A 14,891-nucleotide genomic window follows, 5' to 3' on the forward strand; every position below is an offset into this window, starting at 1 on the left:
TGAAGAAGTGGCATTTGTGTGCCCTAATGCTGGTACTAGGTGAATTCTCCTACCATCACACTCCAATTTGTTTTTCAAACTCTCTTTCTCCTCCTCTCCCAAACAGATTTTCCAATTTGGACAAATCTGGTACAGGCACATACACTGGATATCTGTGTTGGCACTTACTTGCAGTAGGAACATATATAATATTTCAATAATAATGTTTTGTTTCTTTCTGCTGGTTCAAACAGGAATGCAGTTTTCTTCAAATATGTGGGCAGGGAATCAGTCACTACCAGCAACAGAGCAGTACTTAATAGGCTGTCAATCACTATGCATTAGTCTTAGATGTCACAGTTTTAAAATGCTGGTCCCTTTTAATAGTAGTCTTCATGTTTTTGGTTTCGTTTTTAATGAAATGAGCGCTCTACTTCTGTTGCAGAATCACTCATGTAACTCTCAATAAGCCCTTATATTTCCCTAATGAATTGCATGACCGCAGCATTGAAACTACGCTTGTTGCTTATTTCTAATTTGCATTTTCTTGTCAATATACATTTTCAAGCATAGAAGTAACTTTAAAAAGAGTAATTCTGCCCTACCATAGCCATCTGCAGCAAAAGAGTATGCGCTTGGCAACACTAACTAGTTCATAGAAGTTTTTACTAGATATAAATAATCCCATTTTCTGGCAGAGAAAGTTGTCGCAGTGTGATCTTTAGTTGGAGGAAGGAAAACTTATGTTAGTTGGCACATCTATCAGCATAATGCAGTTATTATTAAGAAAGTGACCACGTAAAAATGGCACCTTGTTAAACAGCGTAACAACTCTCTGTGTGTATTCTGGGGTAGATTGGCTTACACTGTTTAAAACAAAAACAAACTTTTATTGCTTTCTTCTCCTGCTCACACTGCTGAGCCAACACAACCACAAGGAGCAGCAAGAGGCCACAGCCAAGTACTAACTGAAATATTTAAACGGGATAAGGTGGGCTTTAATATATAAGTCATTAATATAGATTAAACAAAAACAATGCGAAGGAGGTGCTACTGTAGACCTAAATTTCTAACAGAGTCTCTTTCTAACAGAAACTGATGCAAGAGTTCCTGTGGTACGGGCAGCTTTCATGCTTCCCACCCGGCAGCTGTGAAACCAGAGGTCTCAGATCTGCTTCTCTGCTGAGGTGTGGCTGGGAGTACAGGACATACAGTGTCTGGCCAGAGCCATTCCACCTCTCCACCTGGAGCCCTCTGCTCAAGGAATCCTCAGGTGTATTACAGACACATGCTGCACAATGGCTGTTTCCAGAGCAGCTAATATAGAAGTGCTCAGGACTGTTCTCCAGGACATCAGGGGGAAATGTCCCTTATCCTGCTCCTAAATTCCCTCCTCCTACAGATCAGAATGCCTCATATAAAATATTTATGGGAATGCTTACTTCTGAATCGTTTTTATATGTGAGAATTCTATTTAGCATGAGCAAAAATTGCACACAGGACTAGTCTAATGATTTAACAACATAAATGTTCAAGTTTTAGGGCTACGAACATTTCCTGGTTCTATTATATTTATTCATACACACAGGACCAGTAAGCTCTAGGAACCCCCAGTGAAGTGAGCTTACTGCACATGCAGGGACTAGCCACAGTGGTTGCATGGGAGAGCTTGCCATCTCCTGACATCGCAGACAGAAACGTGGACTCCTGCAAAGACACTGTTCAGCAGCCACTTCATCTCCATGATAGGAAATCTCCTTTCAGCAGAGACCTCACTGTGCTAAGGAACAAGCTGTCCTGCCTAAATCTCACAGGGATCAATCCAATAGACATTGTCAGTGGACAACAGGCATTTAGAGATTTGAGTTCAGATCAAAAATCACAGCAGTGATGACTTAGATTCCTAATTGATTAATAAGGTATTTCCTTCTTTCCTTTTTTCCTTCTTCCTTTGTTTTCTTTTCTTTTTTCTTTTCTTTTGTTCTTTCTTCCAGAACATACTGCTGCTTTCCTAGAAACTGGAAAGCCTGCATTTCTGACTTTTTTCTGTGCAAGAAAATTTAAACCCCAAACCATGGAAATGACACCAGGTTTTCAACAGGACTGGATGGTGGGTGGCACACTCCACTCATTTTCTAGAAATCAGGTTGCTGTATTCCGGCAGATGTAAAGAACTTCAGTGCAGTACTCTAAAACTCTGTGAGGAGATCTATCTTTCACAGCAAAAAGTCTTCCATTCTCAATTTCAGGATTACTCATGCATTTTACATTTAGTTGTCTCTACACTAGGAAGAAAGAAACAGGCACTGTCAGTAGCCTAGGACTGGTTCATAAATCTTTCCATTACATTTAAACTCTTAGGCTATTCTATTTTTCTTTTCAGGCAAGTATTGTAAAGAAAACTTATGATACCCCCATACTTGTGCATTATTTAATTCTGTAGATGAGCTAGGAAACATTATTGGTCGAGGGACTGACTGACAAGGATGTTCCATATAGTATTCAGTTAGGAGTAATTTAAATTTAGGTGCCTAGCTGTTCAGCTGTGCTGTGTAATGGCAGTGGTTCTTTTGATGTCCACAGTCCAGGGATTTAATCACCTGGGAAACTTTGACACTGAAGTGCCTGCTGCCTACGGCTGCCCTATGAGCCTCCTATGAGAGGAAGAGGAGTTGAGGATGCCTGTTTTGAACACAGATGTGTGATTATATTTGAGATTAATTGATCTGGGCTTTATCCATATTCTCTTTCAGCTAATTCATACACAAAACTGTAGTTTGTTCCCAGAATCAGTTGTTCACTTTTGTCATGGTAGATAATAGTACATACATCAGACAGGATCTTGCTGGAGGTAGAGTGGTTCTTCTGTACAGCAGTTAGGAAAACATTCTTTTTCACTTTAAGATTTGTTAGAATGAAATTACATCTGATGTAGAGCTAATGACATCCTGTTGTCTTTTGAAGGTACTAGTCATAGAATTTGCATCTCTTTAGAATAATAAAAATGCAACCAAACTTACTCTGTTTCATTTCCCCACTTTTTAAATTCTCCACTATTTTACTCACATACCAAAAAAATATCAAATAATAACTGATATCTTTGAGAGTTTTGCTTCTGATTTACTAGAAATCTAAAATTCTTCAATTTTTTTTTATTCTTCTTGTTTTCAGGCTTGAATGACTTAGATTCATAACATTAACAAATAAATACAATGAAATGCAAGTAAGGTAATTTTACTTGTTGCAGAATTGTAATGTTTATGTGCTCTTAATTTGTCCACGTCATGTCTTCTACCATTAAATCATATTCTTAATTCAACTGTTCGCATATGATATGACATTCACAGGTAAATAGAAATAATGTTAATGTGACAAAACCTGATTTTACTTAACATTGCAACTAAAAAGATACAGACGAAATTGCAAAATTCATTACTTAAGTGAAAGACACCTCACCACAATAGTAATAACCTCTGTAGAGGATTTACTGCAAATTCTCTATCATATACTTCTAAGATGTTCCATAACATTTTCAAAGAAGCTTTTGCAATAAATTTGCCATTTAAGTTCTAATACCGTTTTCTAACTTAGAAACTTTTGGAATTTTTTATTTTTCTGGAAGAAAACCACTATTCTTTGATTCACAGAAATAATCACCACAGGTAATATTGGTTATAAAAACTGTATGCTATATAATTTATTTTTGAGCACTTCTAAAGGTCTGCAGTGCTGACTCAGAGATAATGGCCAGTTGTACAAAATGTCATTTAAAGCAACTTTTGGAGGACTGGTATGTAAACTTTAAATGTTACTATTATAAGTAATATTCTGGAAGGTTATTCTTACTGAAATATTTAACTAAGAATAAACAAGTGCTTTGAGTCAGGCACGAAAAATCCAAACCATGACATCCAGGAGAATATCTACTGACATAAACTAGAAGAATGCTACAGACAGATACAGAAAAAGTCTTAAATGAAATTAAATTATTTTCCTTCAAATATGAATCAACTCTTTAATGCACCAGGGAGCTGACCAGTGTCTATAAAAAATGGATGTGCCATTCTGCAATATTACTTAACTAAAGCTTATTTGCCGCAGTATGATCAAATTTTAAAATTGTCTCAACATTAAAAATAAAAAACTTTTAAAAAGTGAGAATGAACGCATGGGTGAAAAGTTTAAATAGTGCTGGATAAGATATAACCTACCTGGGGACCAAAAGACTTCTTCTCTTGCTGAAGAATCCTGGTCACATTGAGCCAAAAGTTATACATGTCCCTGATTTCACTGAAACCATATTTCACCAGAGGTGTAAAAATGACTGCTCTCAGACAAGTAAATGTAAATCTGGTTCTCACAGTTCTTCAGCTTCCACAGTCAGATCTGGAAATCCACAGAGAAAGAAATCCTTCAAATATGAAAAGTTCAGTGGAAAGTTGGATGTATCCGTAATATCTAAAGTAAAAGTTTATCTCTTTCTTCAAATAAGAACACGTAGACCTTTTCTGCCTGGTTTCCAATATGGTACTACTTTTACAGCCACAAGCGTGACACTGCGCTGCAGTGTCTGTAGTGCTCAGAGGAGCTGAGAGATTCAATTCTAACTCACTGGCAAAAGCTGCAGCTATCAACATATCATTTGCCTTCCCAGCTACTTCATATCATTTATTAGTGCAGATATTATTTTAGCAGATGCATTAGTTCATTGCACTGACAATGTTTAGGTAAGTAGTCAGATGCATTATGAAGAGATGACATTTTTACTGGTACTGCTGGAATCATTGTATTCACTCTTCCCGTATCTTATTGGTCTTCATCTATGCTGACTTTTTTCCACTGCCTGTTGATCTGATTTTTAACTGTTATATAAAGTTTATTAGATAAACTAAGGTAAAATTCTCAAAATCTTTAAGGATACTGTCTCATACTTTCTATATTTATGATGTATTTTAAGACAAATCTGCAAAATTCTTCAGCAAGTTTTGTTAAAAGACCCAATTCTGTCATAATTCTGTCATTAGAACTCCTATTTTTGATAACATTTGAAATGTGTACTAATGGTTAGAGCTGACCCCTATTACTTGACAATGACATCCTTCTTACAATAGCAGAGAACAGTCTTTCCTTTCAACAATTCAAGTTGGTTATTTAAAAAATAAGATTAGAAAGAACTATATATAGTGTTACATCACATGTCTCTGAAGATACTTCTGAAGTCAAACAAATTGCTAAAAAAGTCAGAGTTGATTTTAAATTAGCTATCGACATGGCCCTCTGAAAGGCAAAGAACTTTATTCAAGAAGGTCCTTGTGAATATGTCTTAGTAGTCATATGGTAAGGTATGTAGCATTGAGCATAATGGCCACTTGACATCTAATTTTGAGATTTTATTCCCATTAGATCCTATCAGGGAGAACTTACAGGTTTCGATTGACTTTGAATGTGTCATAGTTTACAGGGGAAAATTCCAGCAACTCTCTTTTACCATGCTTATTAAAAAGCAGGAAGAGTTTCTCCTTTTTTATGTATGCTCTTAGAGCATAGAAGACTCCAGAGGAGACAGGATAGAGAAATTAACACACTTCCTTCTCTGTTAGTGTGAATGAACAAATTCAGGCAAAGACTCCTCCAGCCTTATATGTTTTCTTTGTCATCTGTTATCATGGCTAATTTAGGAAAGAGGATAAGGAAAGAAAAACTCTGGATTTCTGCAGGGTACAAACTCTGCCCCATGAATCTTGTAGAGGCTATATTTCATAAAGGCGTTTCATAGCCATCAGTAGGCTTATATTCATCTGCTTCATCTTGTTCCTTTCCATTTGTACCAATGGCAAAATATCCATAGGCAGGAAGTTCTGCAGCTTTTCATACAGACAGTGAAAATGTACTCCTCCTCTCTGATCTTAATTTGGTATCTTATGATTTAATTTAATTTTCTCCTGTTACAATATTATGAGAAGTATGAAAAAATTATACAATATTTATCTTCATTGTTATGTTTCTGTCACACATTTCTTTCATTTTCTATGCTCTAGGCTAAATTTTATAGCATTTATGATCTACTTTTGTATTTTCTCTGGCCCTGTTCCCCTTGTTGTCTTTTGTATCATTTCATTTCTTGTTCTACTGTACCTTTTTATTTTTGTATTTTATTTTTGTTTTTGGTGGAATCACCAGAACAAGGCATGATAATTAACAGCAGTTTGCATCAGCAATATAATGGGTTCCTGTTTTATTTTCAATTATCTTAATTATTCCTGGCATTCAATTTTTCTTTCTAAGCATTGAGTTGGAGATTATAAATACATGAATATTAAAAAACCTAAAACTTCCATATTCCATCTGATATAATTCCTTTCAGAGTTCAGCATTTGTAGGTATAGCCTACAAATTTTTTACCATGTGCATTATGACAATTATTGGCTATGAATTTTATTTTCCTTTTTATCACTCTGCTACTCAACATTATGAAATGCTTACATGGGGAGCACTGTGGTCAATTTTAATTTTAAACACTGAGGTCAATCTTGTATAGTTTGCTTACTTTTTCATCTCATTATTCAACCTGTTTTTCAGAATGTTTAGGAATGTAAAATGGCCCCATATGGGACTCTGACAATCTCCTTGAGGAATAAGGATTTATTCATATTGTTTGTTACATATTCTTCAATTATGTACGTATCTGCAAAACAATTTCCCTGCATGACAGTTTAGTTTCTTTAAAATCCATCATAAGAGTTTTGGAAATCCAAGAATATAATATTAGATGTGAAACTTTCTCCACACAATTGCCGACTCTTTCAAAGAACTCAATTAGGAGACATATACCTTTTTTCAAAATTTTGTGGAAATAAAAGGTCAATTCATCCAAGACAGGCATGCATGATTCTTGTGTGATCATACCACTGTGCCATCATGCCATCAACCAGCTTGTGCGATAGTTTCATTTTAGCACCTCTGATCACTCATTTGGAAAATAGTGTATGCAAATTTCTAATGACATCCCTTGTTCTCTCTTTCAGTTTTAGTCAACAAAGATGTGAATGGAGGTAAAAATACCTTTAATGAATCTTTTCACAAAACTTATACGATATTACTGATATTTTTATGGTTTAACAATAGCAGAGAATAAAAGCCTTTATAAGAGAATAACAAAAGACCTTTCATGGTGTCTTCATCATAAAGAAACAAAGGTCACATGTTAGAGAAAATAAAATTGGGTTATGTGCTTTTAAAAGTATAAATATATGACTGGTTCAAACAGCCATTTGAAAATAGGCTTCAAACAAATTTCCTGCTACAGAGCTGTAACTTTTTTCTAGTGTAACAAATCCTCTCAGTAAGAATTTGTGGAAAATGTGAATAAAGTCACAAGCTATTAACTACTGTTAAAAATAACTAATGTCTTCAGAAAGTTCTTTGCTACTTGCAGCTAAAGATGTAACTTGTTATTCTTTAAGGAACACAAAAAGTAATGTTGATCTAGAAACAAATCAAAATCACTCTTAATCTGAACATTTATCTACAGATAATATGCAAGAGGAACTGTATTGTTTTTTCTTCATTTTCCTGTTTGTGCTTTACACCTTTTCATTCTAAGGATTAGGATTGGTAACGACTGAGAAAATATCCCTGAGACCTAAAAAGTCTCTTGCATTTCCCTTGGAGTTTCTCCTTTTGTCCTATTGCGTTGGAAACATGAATATTTATGAAGATACCCTGCTGTTTTGGACAGAAATTTCTATAATTTGAAATGTAAATAAGTAAATACAGGTATATGTACAATTTCTGTCTTTAAGATACATAGTCACGAGTTTTTAAAGAAAGTAAACAGAATTTCAGAGTATCTTAAAAGAGGGCATTTCAAGTGACTGCAGAATTATCACCTTGTGCTAATGGTTTTTGTATTAAATAACGCCTCTTGGCTGCCATAAAATCATAATAGCATTTTTCCCTTCAGTGTTAGCTCATCATTTACAAAGGAAGTATTTCTAAGAAACCAGAATTTGGTATAACTATGAAACTACTCACAAATAACACCACTGTTACTTCCATAAGATATACAGTAATAAATATATGACTTTAGTTTCAGATCAGTATAAGCATAGCTGTACTTATAATCTTCCAATCTGAACATCTATAATCTTCTGTAATTTTCCAATATCTTTTTAGCAGATCTTTAATGAGACATTGCATGAGTTCACAATCTTCATTCATGGATCACATTAAAGGACAGAGATCATACGAGTCAAGTGGCTGTCATTCATGAGGTACTGATGAATTAGTCCATAAATTAGTCCATGCTTATTAGCCCATAAATAACCTTTTTACAATAAGCGTGAATCAAAGGTGAGGCTTTTCCTTTCCTCACATAGTCTGCTTTGTCTCACATTTATTGCCCTTAGTCATTTTTTGGGCCTTCCTAGCCAAGCCATAAAAAAAATTGGTGTCTCTACCTACCACCTCTTTACTATTGAGCTGATCTACCAAGAAAGAACACTTAGTCAATTCAGAAAGCGTCACAAATACAGTCTCAGGTTGACTCCAGAAGATATGGTCACTCTTCATTTTCATTCTTTAAAGTATCCAAGGCATTTGTCTGGACTACAGTCTGTGAAATTGTCCCCTTCATATCGATAAAGCAGTATAGCTTTATGAGTCGAAGTCAGCGAAGTGTTTTGAGCGATGACAATTCTTAAAGGCCTACTGATAAGAATCCCTTAGTATTTCTTCACATGCCTACACTGCAGCTGTATTCACTCATCCTGATTATGTTCCAGGTATCCTTCTGCAGGGAATTTGGTAGGTTTCTTGTGGCCTCCATTTCTTGATACTCTTGTCAATGATTTGTCAGCATAGGAATATGGAATGCAGGCTTAAGGCTTTGATTTTTGGAAATTAGTGTTTAGATGTCATCCCTTCCTGGAGTCACTTTTGCCCTCCAAGTGGCACATATCAGCCTTACAGATGAGAAGAGAGCAGATATACTTTCACCTTGAAGCCCATCTTCCATGCCCAAGGTACATGAGCAATGCCAAAAATCATTCCATCTATCTCATCTAAAGAGAAGAAAAGAAATACTGTTATGAAATCCTGGAACAAGAGAAATTTCAGGAATGTACTGTTTTCATTACCTCCCCTTAGACATCCAGAGCATCAGAAATTTGCTTTACATCCCAGTTAAGGAACTTACCTCACTTTCCTCCTCCCCCTTATAATCAGGTCATATAAAAACAGATATACAAGTGCTCTTCTCCTTAACTGATGTAAGCACTTCTTTGAAGAGGCCAGGGAGAGAGACACTTAGACCCCCAAGCACACCGCTGGATGAATACCCTTGAAAGGTGGAAGTTTTCTACTACATTTGTTGGTAGAAAAATGTGCTGCTTATTGCTGGTAGATGCCTCTGTCTGGTGAACTATCCTACCAAGGTGAGAATCTTGTTGCGGTGACTTCTACAGTAATACCATCCTGTTATTGCAAAACACAATTAAAAAATGCTATATTTTTCCAAAAATGTTGGTGTAGGCTACACTATTTCCTCCCTGGACAGGATTGTCAGGGATCACTGCAAGGGTGATTTCACTACGGACTCTCCTCTACAGAGCAGAAAATTCTATAGCCTTTTTTCTGCATTTTCTACATGGAACACTATGGCACTCACTGCCATGATTAAAGAATGCACAGGCTGTTCAAGAATTTGGCTTTGAAGGGACAGGTGAAGGCACTTTTGCAGGACACTTTGAACACAGATACTGACTCGAAGGCATTTATTTAACATATCCACTGGTTTCAAACATCACTTGTATGGTATGTTTCTGATATCCACTAATGCCTTCCAGTGTAATAATTAATATCCCACAGTCAGCAACCTATCTACTATAACTTTCAGTAGAGCTCAGTACGTGTTCACCTGTGGAGAACTACGACTTAGAGAAAGAATAGAAGTCTTAATTTTTCTTCCTCTGTCTGGAAGTTTCTTAGCAATTTCTTTTTCTTGTATCTATTGATATTCTTCAAATTTACTAGACTTTCTCTTTACATTCTCAAACAGTATTTCTATTTACGTCATTACAGCAGCATAATTAAAGCATTTAAACATGGAATATGCACATTTCATATAGGAGGATTACTTGACCAAAATATCAACTACATTGCACCAGTATAAATCAGAAATATCTTCACTGAAATCGAAGCAGTTATAATGTAAAAATAATACAAATGTGATGACTTCAAGACCTGGTACTGTAATTCTGTGAGTAATTAGTTTCTCACTTTAAGCTTCTACCAGTCAATCTCCATCAGAAGTGGGAGGAAGAAGGAGAAAAAGAGAAGCTAAATAGGATCATTATACACAGCTTAGAAGACATGTGATACTATTATGACAGACCTCACCAAATTTTGTTATTCTCTGATTTATTGTTTCATTTGTTTCCCTCTGTTTCCTTGGACAAAGAAATTACTTGCTTTCATCAGGTAAGTGCTAAGTACTTTTGATTAGTAATTATTTAAGAGGAAATACTACCTTTTATTCTGAGTTGCACCAAGTATTATAATTTGTGTTCCTTCTGTTCTATGTAACACACACCTATACACATTTCCTATCATGTCCTAAGATTGCCTTCTTTTGCTTTGATTATATAATGCTATTTTTTAATAAAATGTTAATCATATATATGAATATTATTTTCCAGTTAAACTTCTCATGCTACACTCTTGCTAACTTCCTTCTGATCTGTCATCTGATTAATGCTGTTTTTTCTGCTTGTTGTGGTGAAAATTTTTAGTTCACTAACATTTAACCTGCCTACATATTCTCTGTCGGGATAAGAGTTTAATGAATAGACAAATACTTAGTGTATCTAAAAAAAGAGAAGCAACATAACAGTAATCCCTAAATCAGCTTTACACTATGCTTTAAAACAGGGGAATACTTTGCATCATTTAAGCAGTAAACTCCAAAACCTATTTTAAGTTCATTTGTGTACTCCCAGAGGAGAAGAAGACTGCTGAAATATATGCTGAGAGGTGGGCTAGCACAGGCACATGTGTTCTTCTGGATGAGTAAAACTAATAGGGATACCAGCCTTTGAGAGTATGACTAACCCACTTTCTAAGTCAGTGACACCAAAGCAGTTTATCTGTTTTCTTGGAAACATGCCTGTGCTTCTGTCCCCTTCCTTCTTGAAATGTACTCCACACAGAGCAGCTGCCAAGCCAGATGAATGGTTCACTGGGGAGTATTACTGAAAATAAGCAGTATGCAGTTTGAAAATAGGACTTGGGAATAACTGCGGGAGAGGAAAACAAGCATGGTTTTCTCCACTGTGGTCTGCACTTAAGCCCTTTTCCAAATGCTTCATGTACTATGGAAAATATACTAGAGAAGAGGTGGTGTCTTGGGCTGAATCTAAAGCTCATAACTATCAATATTTTTTGAATAGTAAAGGTTTGGATCAAGCAAAAAAAAAAAAAAAAAGAAAAGTATTTTAATCTCCCAGCATCTGGCACTCAAAGCCTCACACATTAGTAAAAGACTTAAAAGAGTGCACATAAATAGAACACAAAGTTTGGTGCCTAAGTCCAAAACGGAAGTTGAAACACCTTCCCCATCCCAACTCAGACAATATGAACACAAGATGTCCCTGTCTGTCCCAGCACGTTTCTCTTGCTTCCTCTCTGCAAAGCTCTGTTTCCTCAGGGCTAAGCAGCAAAACGACTATTTCACAAGACATCATACTCTAAATGACTTGTATCCCTGATTATTTTTACTTATCCAGAAGAACACACATGCCTGTGCTAGCCCAACTCTCAGAGTACAATTCAACAGTACTATTCTCCTTTGGGAGTACACACTTGAAGTAGCTTTTGGAGTTTATTATTTGAATGATACGCATCTGAAAAACAGCGCTGAAAAAGTATAAAGAAGTTGACTTAACGTTAAGACATCTAGATGAGCAATTTCTGCTAGGGATACAGTTCAAACACTCATCCTGGAAGCAGGGAAAGGCCTATTTCATGATCTTTTCCACTCAGTAGGATGCACACCTGTATTTTCTAATGCTTCTAATGACCTTTATAGGCTCTTCAATGCAATACAAGAGAGAGAAAGAACGTCTCCAACCCTTTCTGTTATAGAAGCGTTCCTGTGCAAAAAGAATTTAAGATGTATTGTTCTTTTAAGATAGCAAGACAAAACACAAATCAAGGCCATGCTTTCTATATTCTAGATTGGAGGCAGCCATGTAGACTTATTGTCCTCATAAGAGACTTTATAAGGATTTAAGGAACAATCAATGTGTAAAATAGGGTAAAGGCTGTTTGGAGAAGGATTATAAACCAGAACTCCTATTGTTAGTATCTGTGTAGTAACTATGAAGCATATTTGTACATTTTATTCATTTTTTGTTCTTTTTCCCGTCCAGTTTATCCTGACTTTTTTTTCTGTTTTCATTAGAATCAAGCTGAGAATCTCTGTTTTCTCCTAATTGTCTTTCAAGCTAAATCCAAGCTTTTTTGGGGGTTACATGTGGACTGATGGTTACAACTTTTTCCTTGTGTGCATTTGTACACCAGAAAAGAAGTCTCACATTTTTATGAATATTCTAGTGTTCTGCAGCGAGGAAAGCGGTATAGGAAATGCATTTCCAAATAAACTAGCAAGAATTACACTTGTCTAGTTTTGGTGTGCACAATTGGAATATGCTTGAGTGTGCTTGCAGAATGCTTGCCAAGGAATATTTATCTAGACACACAGATGTTTGAGTGCCTTATGCATCAAAATTCTCATCTAAAGAAGAGCTACACATCTATCAACTGTGCACTTACTGGGACTAGAGAGCAACCAACAGGTTTCTGAGGTCTGAGACTGAGAAGAATTTAGGCTCTCAACTCAGATTTTAGATGCATAAATCCTTCATTAGATCTGGTCCTACATTCACTAAATATGCTCATGACTGTCAGATGAAGCAGAGTGAAGTGTAGAGCCTTTACAACTACCACGTGTCTTATTTCTAGGATTATTTAACTGCAAACAGTTAGACTAAAATATAACTGCAGGTCACTCCCAACCTAACAGATGATGTCAGGATCCATATAACTTGATCAGACTCTTTAATAATTGCTAGTCTTGCAATATCACCCCAAAGGAAGTTGACATATATGGTGGTTTGAGTCATACCCTCAATGGGATCACAATTGAGTATTTAATATAGATCAAATAAAACCCATACCTGAATGCAAGAATGTGTCCTTACACATCCAATTGTGAGTCCAAACTGGTCTGAGTTACATCCTCAAATATAATATTGGTGAATTTGGTCTTCAGTACTATATGACTGGCTGCTCCAGACTCCTTGGTTAATAGATTTCTGAAAATAGTGGTAAGCAGAAAAATTTTTCTCTTAGTCATCACTGATATTATTATTATTGTTTTTAGGTATTAACATAGCTACTACGAGAACTGGGCTGTTCTCTTGGTCAGTAGGAATGCACTATTTATATCAGAAAGAAAGCTAGCCCTGATCCTCAGATTACAGACCTTGCTCTAAACTATCTCAACGGTCTTTTTGATCAAACATATATGTTGTGTGTATATTTCTTTTTAAGAATGCAGTCCTTATTCAAGGAAAAATATCCACTAAAGTAAAAACTAATTGTGTAGTTCGGCATCTAGTAAAAATTTATTCTCAAGTGACATTGTTCTCCTATCATCAATGCTGCTTCTTGTCTTGAACAATTGTTGTTCTCCTTTCAGCTTTCTCCAGCTTTATTCATTCACTTCTTTCCTTTTTTTCTTTTAGTAAGAGAGAATAAAACTTCCTAGAACTCCAAGAGGAGGACGTAGTACTCGTATAAAAGTGTTTTAATATTTCTTATGTATGTCAATAGGAGCACAGTAGATAGTGTTGTAGTTCCTCTCTTTCCTCTTTTTAATGCTAACATCTTTAGTATTTTTTGTATTCCTTGTAAATATTAGGCAGATATGCCAGTGTTTTTTACAAAGAAAAAAACAAACCAATCAACCAGAAAAACCTCCACAAAACAAAGCCCATTGTGTATCATTTTCATTGTACCAGCATCTGTAAAGAGCAACGCATCTCTTTTTTCAAGGAAATTGACTTTTATGAGATGAAAAGACTGTAAAAGACAAGGAAAGTATACTAGCAATATAATAGAAAACTTTTCTATTGTACATGGTCTTCCATTTTGAAAAACTTTCCAAAATCTTACATAGAGACATTTTGTGTTTCAAATGTATTTTGACAGAAAACAGCATTATAAGACTTGGACCCTATACTTTTCTGAGGTGTCTTTAGATGGAAAGCAATATGTTTTTGTGATTGTGTGTATATGCATGTCTATGTCTACATATGTGCAGATGCACATGTATGCCAATAGTTATAGAGTGCCATCTGCTGTCACATAAGACTAAACAGTGCTTCTGTCATGTTTTTAGGATCAATAAACTTGTGCCCTTCAAAGGCATTCTGGTTCAATCACAACTTTGCAAGCAAAGCGCTTTTTTAAATTTCAGGAAGAAAGAGGTATTTTTTCATCTTGCCTTTTCTGCATTGATTCCTCCGTACTTTGTTCTAGTTTAATTCATATCAGTGCTTAATCTTCCTGGCTGACCTATCAGTGCAACACCTTTATTTTTGGTCATAAAAGAAGAAGTTTGTTGTGACATGCTTATGTAAAGCACTGTTGATTTTATCAAAATGATAGTCTTTCTAGACATGTGGTGACAGGATGAAGGGAAATGGCTTTAAACTGGAAGAGGGTAGAATTAGACTAGATATTAGAAAAAATTTCTTTACTGTGAGGGTGGTGAGACAGTGGAACAGATTGCCCAGCGAGCCTGTGAATGCTACTGCCCTGGAAGCATTCAAGGCCAGGCTGGATGGTGC

The sequence above is a fragment of the Meleagris gallopavo genome, chromosome 1 (assembly GCF_000146605.3).
Source record: "Meleagris gallopavo isolate NT-WF06-2002-E0010 breed Aviagen turkey brand Nicholas breeding stock chromosome 1, Turkey_5.1, whole genome shotgun sequence".
In the NCBI taxonomy this organism is placed as follows: Eukaryota; Metazoa; Chordata; class Aves; order Galliformes; family Phasianidae; genus Meleagris; species Meleagris gallopavo.